Source organism: Hippopotamus amphibius, chromosome 7 (assembly GCF_030028045.1).
Source record: "Hippopotamus amphibius kiboko isolate mHipAmp2 chromosome 7, mHipAmp2.hap2, whole genome shotgun sequence".
Classification (NCBI taxonomy): domain Eukaryota; kingdom Metazoa; phylum Chordata; class Mammalia; order Artiodactyla; family Hippopotamidae; genus Hippopotamus; species Hippopotamus amphibius.
Genome location: NC_080192.1, coordinates 12,234,747 through 12,248,584, shown reverse-complemented (window position 1 = coordinate 12,248,584; position 13,838 = coordinate 12,234,747). Strand labels below are relative to the sequence as shown.

The 13,838-nt window shown below is 37.7% G+C and overlaps 1 protein-coding gene across 16 annotated transcripts in view; it reads right to left on the bottom strand.

Annotated features, from left to right (window-relative positions):
• Window positions 1-13,838, bottom strand: part of RBFOX2 (RNA binding fox-1 homolog 2) — a 264,949-nt gene that overhangs the window by 41,742 nt on the left and 209,369 nt on the right. The gene's annotated exons all lie outside the window — the stretch shown is intronic.

Here is a 13,838-nt window from a genome sequence, read left to right as displayed (position 1 = left end):
AGGGGCCTTTGCTCAAAATCTGAAGAAGCTTCTTACTCTGAAACCAATCCGCACTCTCCTCTCTAATTTCTGCAATTCCTGCTACTTTAGCAGAGGGGACCCATCCTTTTGCAGCCCAGAGCAAAGCTGCATTTAGGAAAATCTGTTGGAAAAGTTTTGAAGGGACCCTGACTAATCTACTACACACACAGAAATGCTAGATTTTTATACATCCATTGTGAAAGAATATGGGTGAGGGTGGGTATGCATTTTTAATCATGAATCTCTTTTGCAATGTCCTAGGCATGTGTTAATTTAATTCTTTTTCAATAAGTCCTCAAAAAATTGCTACGTTGAGAAACACTTTTGACAAATAGCTAACAGGTGTGATACATTGTAGGCATTCAAAAAACATTTACCTTGAAGTATTAATCTGACAATTTAAGAACCTTATGTTTTTACTACTTATTTCCTATGAAGCACATGCCAAACTGGATGGCTCATGGAGATGATTAAACCAACACACTTTAAAAACAGGAATGGAACTTGCTGTTCTTACCATCTCAACTGAATGAGAACTGAGTCCCTCTAGCAGATTCTGGGTGACATGGAAAGGATCCCCCCACTCTGACCCAGTGTTCAGCTAACAGAAACTGAACCAGAGATACTTTTGGCTCAGAGATGCTTTGCAACCATGTTGAAATGAAGTTTGAGACCGAAATATAAAGGATAAACAGGAAGAAACTCCAAATGTATGCCAGCTTTCCCAGTGTCACAGATCTCAGGGACGGCAGCTCTCATCTCCTTCCACTCAGGCCTCGCAGATGGCCTCACTGTGCAATGATTCACATGGTACAAAAATAGCAGGAAAGGGAAGAGCTATGAAGCCACGTCTGCGAAAGTGTAAGGCTTTCAATCCTCAATCTGGGCACAATGCAGACTAAACAAAACACATTCCATTCAAAGATGAAACTCCCCAAGTTACCAAAGCAGCATCAGGGACACCAAAGCAGCGAGCATAAGCATCAATCACAGCTGATGCTCATTCGAGCACCTTCCAACGTGCCTCTCACTCTCACAGCTGGAGCACATAAAACTCTTTCTTCGCACTTTAAAACCACCAGATCTGATCTGCAGGTTGACAGTGTATTACTCTGAGAAAAGTTTAAAAAGGCCGATTCTAGTTCCAAACCATAGTTTTATATATAGCTTATATATGTAGTCTATGTAATCTGTAAAAGGGTATGTGAGGTGGGAGGACTAATGAAAACTAACCGTTACTTCAAAGTGTGTTGCCTGAGGTACTTAATTGTTGTTCTTGAGAATATTTTTTATAGTCCGGAAGACACAATTTATGAAGAAGCCAGACTGCTTAATTTTCCAGCCTGTGGTGAACACCTACATTATTTAAAAGTATGAAATCTTTAATTCTTCAGAGACTTAGCAAGCAGAAAAAGTGAACCATTATTTCCAAAATTCTTAAGCCTTCTGATTTTAAATGCATTTGTAAATTGAAGTTTAACATACATAGTTACAAATGCATAAATCGTAAGAATACAGCTGCATGAATTTTCACAAAGAAAATACACTCACGTAACCATCAAATTAGACCATGCCACAGAACTCAAGCAGCACCTGTGGGCCCCACTCCAGTTTCCACTCCCCTGCCAAAGGATCACCACCATCCCGACTTCTAACTCCATAGATTAGTTGTCATTTTTGAACTTAAAAAAAAAAAAAAAAAAAAAAAAAAGGAATCATACCGTGTGTACTTTTTTGTGTCTGGCTTCTTTTACACATTATAATTGTGTAACACACGCAATGTTGTACATTTTATAAACATACAGAATTTACTTGAGCTGCTTCTAGTTTGGGGCTATTAAGAATAATGTTCCCATAAATATTTTTCTTGTACATCTTTGGGTGCACAGGAGCAGGCATTTCTGTTGGGTGAATAGACATCTAGGATTGGATTTATTGGGTCAAGGATATGTCTAAATTCAGCCTTCAAAGATATTATCAGTTTTGCAAAGTGGTTGTACTGACTTACACTCCATCAATGGTGTGTGCAGGTTCTAGCTCTTCTTAGTATCATCATTTGCATTTTAACTATTCGGGTAGGAGTTAGCAGCAGACTATCATGGCTTTAACTTGCTTTCAATCTTAGACCCTTTCTTCTCTCCATTTTTAATTTTTTGAATTTTGTTGGAAAATGAGAATTCCCTGTAAAACAGCAACTATTTCTCTTTTTAAAAAAATTTTTTATTGGAGTATACTTGCTTTACCATGTTGTAAAGCATTAGTTTCCACAGCATAGCAAAGTGAATCAGCTATATGTATACATATATCCCCTATTTTTTGGGTTTCCTTCACATTTAGGTCACCACAGAGCACTGAGCAGAGTTCTCTGTGCTGTACAGTAGGAGCAACTATTTCTTGAGTGCATACTATAAGACGGACCCTTACCTACACCCTTCAATAATAAATAATATTTAGTGATAAGTGTTTGTCACACGCTGGCCTAAGTATTTTACATATGTTAACTGTGATTCTTTCAACAACCGTAACAGTAGGTTTTGCTTTTTTTTTTCAGTTTTGTTGTTGTTTTTGTCTTTTAAAAGCACCGAATGGATTCCCTCCTTTTGACCTTGTGTTCAGCTAAAGGAGTCTGATTCAGAGATACTTTTGGCTCAGAGATGTTAGCACCCATCTTGAGGAGCCTGAGAAGCAGAAAGATTGCCTAAATAATGGAGCAGGGATTTGAATACAGGCAGTCTGGCTCCAGAGTATATGTTCTTAATCACTGTATTAGACTATTATTTTCTTCAATCCTCAGAGTAATCTATGAGACAGGTACTACTATTGTCCTTCAACTGACAAAGGCAGAAACTAAGGCATGGAGAGGTTAAGTTTGTTGCCAAGGTCACATGTTAAGTGGCAGAGCAGGAATTCAAAACCAGGCAGCCCAATTTCATATGCTAAACCACCCGCTTTCTAGCACTGCACCCATGCCCTCTTCTTTTTTTCTCATTAGAGTGGAGAACACGTGTGGATCCCATGCTCCACTTTCTCAGGACCGCACCTGAAGGTGGAGGTGGGCATGGGGTGAGGGACAGGGAAAGCTACACAAGAGGAGGCATGTATTCTATGCCTTGAGGGAACAGGAGCAGGTCAGGCCATGAAGGGGAGGAAAACGAGAGGAAAGAAAACCAGCAAAGGCACACTGACATTTATGAAGAAAAAAAGCCAGAGAACTACTAAACTTATACTTGAAGGGGCTGAGAAGCAGATTTCTGTACAGACTGGAAACAGGAACAGGAAACATACATTGGATGTGGTCAAACGAGATCATATTTCCCATTTGTCATTCTCAACTTTACCTTCCTATAGATTACTGATTGCTGAAATACACAAATCAGAGAGCGAAAGCAAAGAAAAGCTTTTAAGGCTGTATCTTTGTGAAAAGTGGACAGTTAAACTGTTCTGAGGAAAATCTGTCAATACCATGCCGATTTGCTTTATGTTCTATTGTTAACTGCGAAGCAACTTTACTGACTATATAAATAACCTCCCAAGGTTCTGTGTTTTTCCCTCCTGTGGTCATTTTCTGACCTAAGTGATTCACTGGGCAGGGGATGAAACGGAAGAGGATGGAGTTCGTGGACTGTTTACAGTGAGGACTGGCAGTGGTCCTGCTTGATGCAATCGTGTTACTAAAGCCTACACATCCATTCTTCAGACATCCCAACCTCCCCAGTGAGGGCTACTTCATTGAAGTGAAGCCCAGAGCACTTGACACTGAAGAGCAAATCAGATTTTTAAGTCTCAAAACCTAATTCTAGAAATGAGGACTAAAAAAAAAAACTTTTTAAAAGTGACCTGTAAAAATTATTGTAACTGGAAAATGGATTTAGTTTTCTGACTCCCCTACGAAACAATGGAAATATTTTAACTACAGTAAAACCTTGGTTTGCAAGCATAATTTGTTCCGGAAACATGCTTGTAATCCAAAGCACTTGTATACCAAAGCAAATTTCCCCATAAGAAATAATGGAAACTCAGATGATTTGTTCCACAACCCAAAAATATTCATATGATTACAATACAGCAATATAATACAAAATAATAAAGAAAATACAAAATATAAAGAAAAATAAACAAATTAACCTGTACTTACCTTTTAAAACCTTCATGGCTGGTGTGAGGGAGACGAGAGAGAGGAGGGTTATTGTGTAGACCGACTTTCACTATCACTAACGGAATCACTGCTATCTATTGGCTCAGTGGAATCTTTTTCTTTTCATGCAGCTTTAACAAGGAACCTATCCAATGACACTTGCTTTTGCCTCCTTTTGAGGATTTCACAGAAATGTGACATCGCATTGTCATTAAACAGATTCGTCACTTGCACTGCTACAGCCTTATTTGGGTGGTGCTTTTCTACAAAATTTTGCACTGTTTCCCACATGTTATACATCTCCCTAATCTCATTTGAAGTGAGGGATTCCTCCGCCTTTTTCTCCTCCTCCTCTGCAGAAAAGATCTCCTCCATAACCTCTTGCTGGTGCTCGTGATGCAGATCCATCAGTTCGTCGGTGGTCAGCTCCATTGGCTCAGTTGTGATCATGTGAAGTTTGGCATCACGTACTGATCCTATTGCAAGACATCGCTTGTTTATCAAGTTAAAATTTATTAGAAATGTTTGCTCATCTTGTGGAACACTCGCAGAACAAGTTACTCGCAATCCAAGGTTTTACTGTATTTATATATTGTAAACAAATGTTCTGTTATGGTCTGAAAAAGAACCCTGGGCAATACAAGATGAAGTATTACTTTTAAGTCTCTATCATAATAAGACTTAATACATAATCTAAGATACTAGAGAAACTCTTGATTAATTTAGGAATAATATTTTGATTTCTGGATTATCCATTTTCTTCAATATTTATTTTTCCTCTTGTTGTCTGTGAGTGTCTTCACTTCTTATTTTCAAAGGACAAGAGGAAATTAAATTTAGCAAAGTTTTCTTCAGAATCTGATTCATGTCTGAAAACATCTACCATCCCATTTTAATGACAGTTTGACAGTTTGCATATTCACATAAATGTGATAAAGACTCTACAAAGGTTGTGAGTTTTGCTGCAAACTTAAGAAAAAATCATGGACTTTCAGAACTTTACAGATTTTGGAATTGTGAATGAGAGACTGGAGACCTCTATTTCTTCCATCTCATCTTTCAACTCTCCAATGAAGTTTTTTCATTTTGTTGCCATGTTTTTAATTTCAAGGGCTTGTTTTTCTTCTCTGAATGCCCCCCCGCCCCCATTCTCTTCACCTTTTAAACTAGCATTTTGTTGTTTAGTGGATGCAGTATCTTCTCTCATCTCTCTGAGAATACAAATTATTGTTTTGGTAGTTTTTGAGGAGAAAGAGGTTCCTTTTCTTCCAAATTTCTTTTCGTTTGTTAGTTTTTATTCTCTATTTTCCACGTTGTAGGTTTTCCCCAGGTATCTAGTAATCCTTGGTTGTCTTGTTCATAATTAAGAATTGAGGGCGATGGTACAGATCAACCGGTTTGCAAGGCAGAAATAGAGACACAGATGTAGAGAACAAAAATATGGACACCAAGTGGGGAAAGCAGGGAGGGTTGGGGGGGAATGAACTGGGAGATTGGGATACCAAACTGTACACTCTAAATATATGCAGTTTATTGTATGTTAACTGTAGCTCAATAAAAGTTCTAAAAAAACAAAGAACTGAGGGGGGAAGGGTAGATAAAAACTAAATGGAAGTTCTGAGCGGGTGGGATAGAGGGGCTTGATGACTTTGTGATTCACTCTAGGTTCAGTTAGGTAAGCAATTTCTTGGGGAACCCCCTGACTTGTGCATCTTTAAGTCCTTCCTCTTGAGTTAGGTTCTCCAGAGAAGAGTTTCCCAAATCTTCCAATTGGAGCCATGTTTCTGAGAGAACCAGTTTTTTTCTTAAATTTTATTTTTTGGTATTATTATTATTATTATTATTGCCATGCAGCATGTAGGATCTTATTTCCCCAACTAGAGACTGAACCCACACCTCCTGCAATGGAAGGGCAGAGTCTTAACCACTGGACCACCAGGGAAGTTCCTGGCGCCATGTTTCTGAAATTCAAATTTTTGTGGTGTAAATTGAATTATTTCTCGGCTTTCTTTCCCCCACTACTGGCTTAGGGTTAAACTCATTTGGGTTTGCTCAGTTAGTTACTAACTGGCCATCTGCTTTCTAGCTTCCAAAATTATTAATTCTCCTGTTCTTATTTTTCATATTCCTAAAAACATACAGACACAAACAACATTTACTGCATTTTTGGAGGAAGCAAAATTAGACGGATGTATTCAAAAGTAACCTGAAATTAATAAGTGTTTAATAAAATCTTATAGTACTGTATGTACATATTTTAGTGAAGGCAGCAAAACAGGGCAACATAGTCTATATTTGTTTTGAGCTGACTGGTATAAAATATTTCGGGAAACATGGCTTGCTTTCAAAAATAACCTTAGTATCTCAAGAAGGAAGAGCCTGCATTACAGCCCTTCTCCAATGTATACATGAAAGGCTGAGGTAGAACAAGCAGAGACCTCGGATATGAGACATGGTTATCAGCTAACAGCAAATCTATAAATACAAGATTTTTTTCCTTTCTCTGTTCTTTAGAGCCTAGAACTACTTCAGATATAAACTGAGGATGATTAAAATATTTTGGGATAAGGAGACATGACAACTAACTGCAATAAGGGATCCTGGATTGGATTCAGAACAGAAAACTGGCGACTGAATAAGGTCTATATTTTACCTAATAATATCGTACCAACACTTCTTATTGCCTAGTTCTGAAAATTGTACTGTACCTATCTAAGATGTTCACATCACAGGAAGTTAGGTGAAGAGTATGCAGAAACTTTCTGTACTATTTTTGCAACTTTACTATAAGTCTAAAATTATTTAGAAACAAAGAGTCTTAAAAGAGAATTTTAGGATGTCAGATTTTAAACCCTACAGAATATCAGAACACAAAGAATGTTTAGCTGGTTTAATGACTATACACAGGCACAATTGTAGACAAATACTTATGTCTGTATTCAATATGTGGGTCAGATCACTTAAAAAAGTCAGAAATGGGCTGAAAAGTCCATTCGTTTCAAATTATTGGCATGGTGAAAGAAAAAAAAAACATTTAATCTAGTAGTACTATTGTCTATTTCCAAATCAGAAGTAGTTTAATTTGTAAGTCTTTGTTACTTAAAAAAGGCCAGCCACAAAGTTTCATCTCCCGTAGCATTTTCCCTTAAAAGCTCATTGTTTTATGAACAAAATATAAATGAGTCCTAGTTGGTTCAATTTCTTTTGGATGGGGGATTGGTCTTCAGTCAAGGTTTAAGTGAATCCTCCTCATAGGATGAATTAGATATTTTCACAGTGTTATAAAATCAGTCACATATAGTGCAAGGGGCATGGTTCTAAAAACTGCAGTTTAAGACCAAGCTTATCAAAGATAATAGATATTTCTATTAATTGCTAAAAGTAGAGCTACCATACAACTCATACGGCTTTGAAATTAAGCAATTATTAACAGAGTTCTTATTTGGGAAGACTCATATTGGTTTTGTTAAAGGGGCCAAGATGAAGTTGCTCATGCAAAGCCCCATGTCAGCAAACCAAACCTAACTTTCTATGCTCGGCTTTTCCACAAAAAAAAGGTCTAGGTCAACCAATTAACTTGGCTACTCAGCAGAAGTTACCTGACCCAAGACTTCAAGGTTCCAAGACCTTCCTTTGCTCCATATAAAGAAATGCTTTAACCAATCAGCAAATACCCAGTATAACCTCCTTGTTTCTGTTCCCTCTGCCTATAAAATCTTGTTTTGTACAGCTTTTCAGAGCTCCTACCTTCTTTCCTTTTAATTGAAGTTTAGTTAATTTACAATGTTGGGTTAGTTTCTGGTATACAGCAAAGTGATTCAGTCGAGTGTGTGTGTGTGTGTGTGTGTGTGTGTGTAGTTGTCTATATATTTTATATATAGTAGTTTGTATCTTTTAATCCTGAACTCCTAGTTTATCCCCTCCCTTTTCCCCTTTGATAACCATAGATTTGTTTTTTGTCTGTGAGTCTGTTTCTGTTTTGTAAATAAGTTCATTTGTATCCTATTTTAGATTCCATATATAAGTGATATATGATATTTGTCTTTCTCTTTCTGACTTCACTTAGTATGATAATCTCTAGGTCCATCCATGTTGCTGCAAATGGCAGTATTTCATTCTTTTTTATGGCTGAGTAGTACTCCACTGTATACATGTGCCACATCATCTTTTATTCATTCATCTGTTGATGGACATTTAGGTTGCTTCCATGTCTTGGCTATTGTAAATAGTGCTCCCATGAACACCGGGGTGCTGTGAACAATGAATTACAATTTTCTCCAGATACACACCCAGGAGTGGGACGGCTGGATCATATGGCAACGGCTTTTAGTTTTTTAAGGAACCTCTGTAGTGTTATCCATAGTGGCTGCACCGATTTACATTCCCACAAACAATGTAGGAGGTCCCCCTTTTCCCACACCCTCTCCAGCATTTACTATTTGTAGGCTTATTAATGATGGCCATTCTGACTGATGTGGGGTGATACATTTGCATTTCTCTAATAATTAGTAAAGTTGAGAATCTTTTCATGTGTCTATTGGCCATCTGTATGTCTTCTTTGGAGAAATGTCTATTTAGGTCTTCTGCCCATTTTTTTGATTGGGTTGTTTTCTTGTTGAGTTGTATGAGCTGTTTGTGTATTTTGGAAATCAAACCCTTGTCAGTCGCATTGTTTGCAAATATTTTCTCCCAGTCCATAGTTTGTCTTTTCGTTTCGTTTATGGTTTCCTTGGCTGTATAAAACCTTATAAGTTTGCTTAGGTCTCATTCGTTTATTTTTGCTTTTATTTCTATTGCCCTGGGAGACTGACCTAAGAAAACACTGCTACAATTTATGTCAGAGAATGTCTTGCCTATGTTCTCTTTTAGGAGTTTTATAGTGTTATGCCTTACATTTACGTCTTTAAACCATTTTAAGTTTACTTTTGCATAGGGTGTGAGGGAGTGTTCCAACTTCACTGATTTACATGTGGCTGCCAAGCTTTCCCAATAGTACTTGCTGAAGAGACTGTCTTTTTTCATTGTATGTTCTTGCCTCCTTTGTTGAAGATTAATTGTCCATAGTTGTTTGGGTTTATTTCTGGGCTCTCTATTGTGTTCTATTGATCCATATGTCTGCTTTTGTGCCAATACCAGGCTGTTTTGATTACTGTAGCTTTGTAGTACTGTCTGAAGTCTGGGAGGGTTATGCCTCCAGCTTTGTTCTTTTTCCTCAGCATTGCTTTGGCAATTCTCAGTTTTTTTTTTATGGTCCCATATAAATCTGAGGGTTATTTGTTCTAGTTCTGTCAAAAATGTCATGAGTAATTTGATAGGGGTCACATTAAATTCATAGACTGCTTTGGGTAGTATGGCCATTTTAACAATATTAATTCTTCCAATCCAATAGCATGGGATATCTTTCTGTTTCTTTAAATCATCTTCAATTTCCTTTATTAATGTTTTAAAATTCTCAGCATATTCTTTCACCTCTTTGTCAGGTTTATTCCTAAGTATTTTTTGATGTGATTTTTAAAAAATAAATAAAGTTTATTTATTTATTTATTGGCTGTGTTGGGTCTTCGTTGCTGCACACAGGCTTTCTCTAGTTGCAATGAGCGGGGGCTACTCTTCATTGTGGTGCACAGGCTTCTGACTGTGGTGGCTTCTCTTGTTGCAGCGCACAGGCACTAGGCACATGGGCTTCAGCAGTTGTGGCACATGGGCTCAATAGTTGTGACTCGTGGGCTCTAGAGCACAGGCTCAGTAATTGTGGCACACGGGCTTAGATGCTCCACAGCATGTGGGATCTTCCCGGCCCAGGGATCAAACTCGTGTCCCCTTCATTGGCAGGCGGATTCTTAACCAATGCCACCAGGGAAGCCCTTGATGTGATTTTAAAAGGGATTTTTTCTTCTTTACCTTTCCGATACTTCATTATTAGTGTAAAGAAAGAAATGTAACAGATTTCTATATGTTAATCTTGTATCCTGCTACATTGCTGAATTCGTTTATCAGTTCTAGCAGTTTCTGTGTGGAGTCTTTAGGGTTTTCTATATCATGTTATCTAAATATAACGACAATTTTACTCAGAGCTCCTTTGTATCTGCTAGATTAGATGCTACCTAATTCATGAATAAAGCCAATAAGATCTTTGTAATTTACTCAGCTGAATTTTGTTAACAGTTTAAAATCTGCACAACAGTGAAATGTCATTAATTTTTCTGTATCACACATTTAAATCCTGAATAATTCAAAATTGTATTAAATAAGACATGTACTTTATACCCGAGAAAATCTAATGGAAAGGTCATTGCCCAAAATAGCTTTAAGCACATCTAAAGGATATGTGTGTGTGTACATGCTTCAAAAATCATAGAGCAATACTTCCCAAAGGGTAGAATGACAGTTCTGCAGGATGTTAACTGGTATTTTGTAGAAAATGAGTTTCCTGGTAAAATAAATTTGGGAAATACTGGACTAAACAAAGTTAAAAGATTTCCTGTGAATTCTGAAAAGAGAAAACTCACCTTCCTCCCCAAACATATATTATACATATCATTCACTGAGTCACTCATTCATTCATTCATCCATTCATTCATTTCTGTGGAGCAAAATATAAAATTCACTTTGAAAAATACTGCTTTTATCAGAATGACCCGTAGAGCACAAGTTCCTGAGGATATGAGGGGAAAAAAAAAAAACGGCAAAAGAGAAAAGAGATATATAATTGGACAGCTAGTTAATGTGTATTATTTTAAGAACTGCCTATAACACCTTCTTTGAAGTAATTACATACCAACAGAATTATAGCTAATATTTATTGAACATTTATTATGTGCCAGGCATTACACAAAGTACTTGCTATTGATTTTCTCATTTAATCCTAACAACCCTGTGCGTTAAGAACTAGTGTCACAGGTTTCACAGTGAGGAGAATAAACATGAGCTCTAGTCCTCTCACAGTTACACATTTAGCAAGTGGAAGGAGCGGGAGCTAACCCTAACCCAGCCTGGTTTCCTAGCTCAAGCTCCCGAACCACAGTGTTATATATAGAAAGACAGGTTTTAAAACACAGCATTAAAAAAAAAAATTCCATTTCTCCTGATAATATTTTAGAAAGTAAGCTGGGATACTTTTCATTACGTCCTTTTCCGGTGCCTTAAAGAAAAATGTGGTTCTACCATCCATGTTGAGCCATCAAATGGACTCACCAGCATTTAGAATTTAAAGCAATTTCATAAATGTTTATAATGGAGTATATACTGGGTTAAAACTGGTGGAATTAGATCTTATGAATTCTTTCTTAAAGAGTAAAAATCTCCTAAGTTCACGCACCTAGAGCCCGTGCTCTGCAGCAAGAGAAGCCCCGGCAATGAGGAGCCCGCACACCACAAAGAGTAGCCCCCACTTGCTGCAACTAGAGAAAGCCCATGTGCAGCAATGAAGACCCAACACAGCCAATAAATAAATAAATAAATAAATAAATTTATTTAAAAAAATATACACGTAAAATGCACAACTCTTGTAGACAGATTAAGAAAAACCACACCACTAAATTATCATTAGTGCTTCTTTATTCACACCCTAACACATGGGAGAGCAGTAAGGGCCAGCAGAGCAGAGTATCACCATTCCCAGAACTTCTCAGCTTCAGTTTCTTTTTTTGAGGGGTGCAGTGGGGGTGGGATGGGTAATAATAATCAATTAATAAGTAAATAAAAATTAATAAATGAAGGCATGCAAAGGAGAAGAAGCAATAATCATAACTTAACAATATTAACAATTTGCTAAAAGGGTGTCTTGAGTCTTACATGAACCAAAAGGCAATTTTCTCTACTGAAAAATATGCATGCCTGGCTCTGAGTGTGGTTTTCTGCAGCAACTTCTGCATTTCCAACCAGGCTATAGTTTCTTCATCAGCCTGGCTGTGAACCTGCCAAGCGGCTCACAGTCATCAACACTCCCAAGCTGGAGTGTACAAGTAACTACTTTCTAAGGGTAAATTGGTAACAAGGTGGGCAGCTTGTATAGGTCCATCGTCCTCTACTTTGGAGGAAAAGTGTATGCCTGCATGAATGAATCCTGTTGTGTCAGGCCTCTAGCTCTGGCCTGGGGATGGAAGATGCTAACGATCACACCGACACTGCACGCTGAAGGCAACATGGCCCAACAAGACACAACGTGGGAGAAGGATCTGGGCCCCGTTTTTACCATTATATTCCAGAAGTCCTCTTTTGGGCAAATGGACCCACTATTAAGGGCTATAAGTTCTTGGCTACATTTGAGTGGGTCACCAATCCACAAGGCATCTTCAAGTAAGGGTCAGAGGGTAATTCCAAGGGAGGATTGGTTAGACTGATCTTCTGACAGTAGAGAAACGCAAGGAAATCTGGTTTCAACTCGAGAGAAAGGGTGTGCAAAAAAAGGGAAGAAACTGAGGATGATGAACAATATGAGGTCAGAGTCATCTTTATTTGGAGGTGTGCTCAAAGGCCCACCAATGAGGAGGGCTGTAAAACCTACAGTGGATTATTATATAGTAAGGCAGGCCACTCAACTATTCCCTCAAATCTCTGCTTTAGAGGCACCAACAACACTGTTCGAATTCTTCAAACGATGTTACTGACTAGCATCTTACTCTGCCTTTATAAGCTTCTTTTTTCATTCAAAAATGACTTACTAAATGTCCGCTGTATACAATTGGGAGTAATAAGAAGAGGGCAAGTAATAGTTTCTGCCCTCAAGGAAAGAATGATCCAATAGGTTGGCAGAATACGTACACAAATATAAATCTTGTATCTGAAGATCATTCACCAAAGCTCATCTACTTCAAATACTTCAGCTATTTATGCCTGCTGGCATTTGGAAAATATCTAAACATATAGGAACTGAGGTCCTTTCTTCTCTGCAGGCAGGCTCAGTGATAATCAAGCCTCTGCAGACCCAGGTGGGAGACCCCTAACTGCTATCTCTCTTACTAATGCACAGTATGGGACCAAATGACTGTCAAAACAAGCTCTCATCTATGAGCACAAGAAGCATCTAGCCCAATGTTAAAATCAACTTCTAAGATATATTTTGGAAATAAGAATTTCAGATTTCATTGCTTATTTCTCATTTTTATGTCAGAAATCCTTTCTTTTTGTTCTCCCCATCAACAGGAAGGGACTACCCAACATAAACAAGACAAATTAAAATACAGCTGTAGCTTACATAATAAAAAGCACAAATAAATGACATCAACCAGGACAACTAATTTAAAAAGATGGTGAAAGCAATTATCTCAAAGAACTATTTAAACAAGTAATTTCCAAAGCTTTTCTAACTTATCCTCACTACAGTTCTGTCAGGTAGGCATTATTACCTTCACTTGATAGGTGACAAAAGTGAAACTTGGGGGCGGGAGGTGAAATGATTTTATTCAAGATGAGTTACTGAAATAAGGGTGAAAAATCTTTGACTCTGATCTCCTTATTTGACTCATCCAATCAGCTGTCACATTCTGTTTACTCTACCTTCATAATTTCTCTTCAGTTCACTACCTCCTCTATATAATCACTGCAACCCTTAGTCCAGAACTCCATTATCAACTCCAACCACAAGACCCTTTCCTAACTAGTCTTCCTGCTTCTCTACTATCTTGTATACATAAGAGACTAATCTCCTGAAGCACAATTCTGCTTGCTACCATTTCCTGCT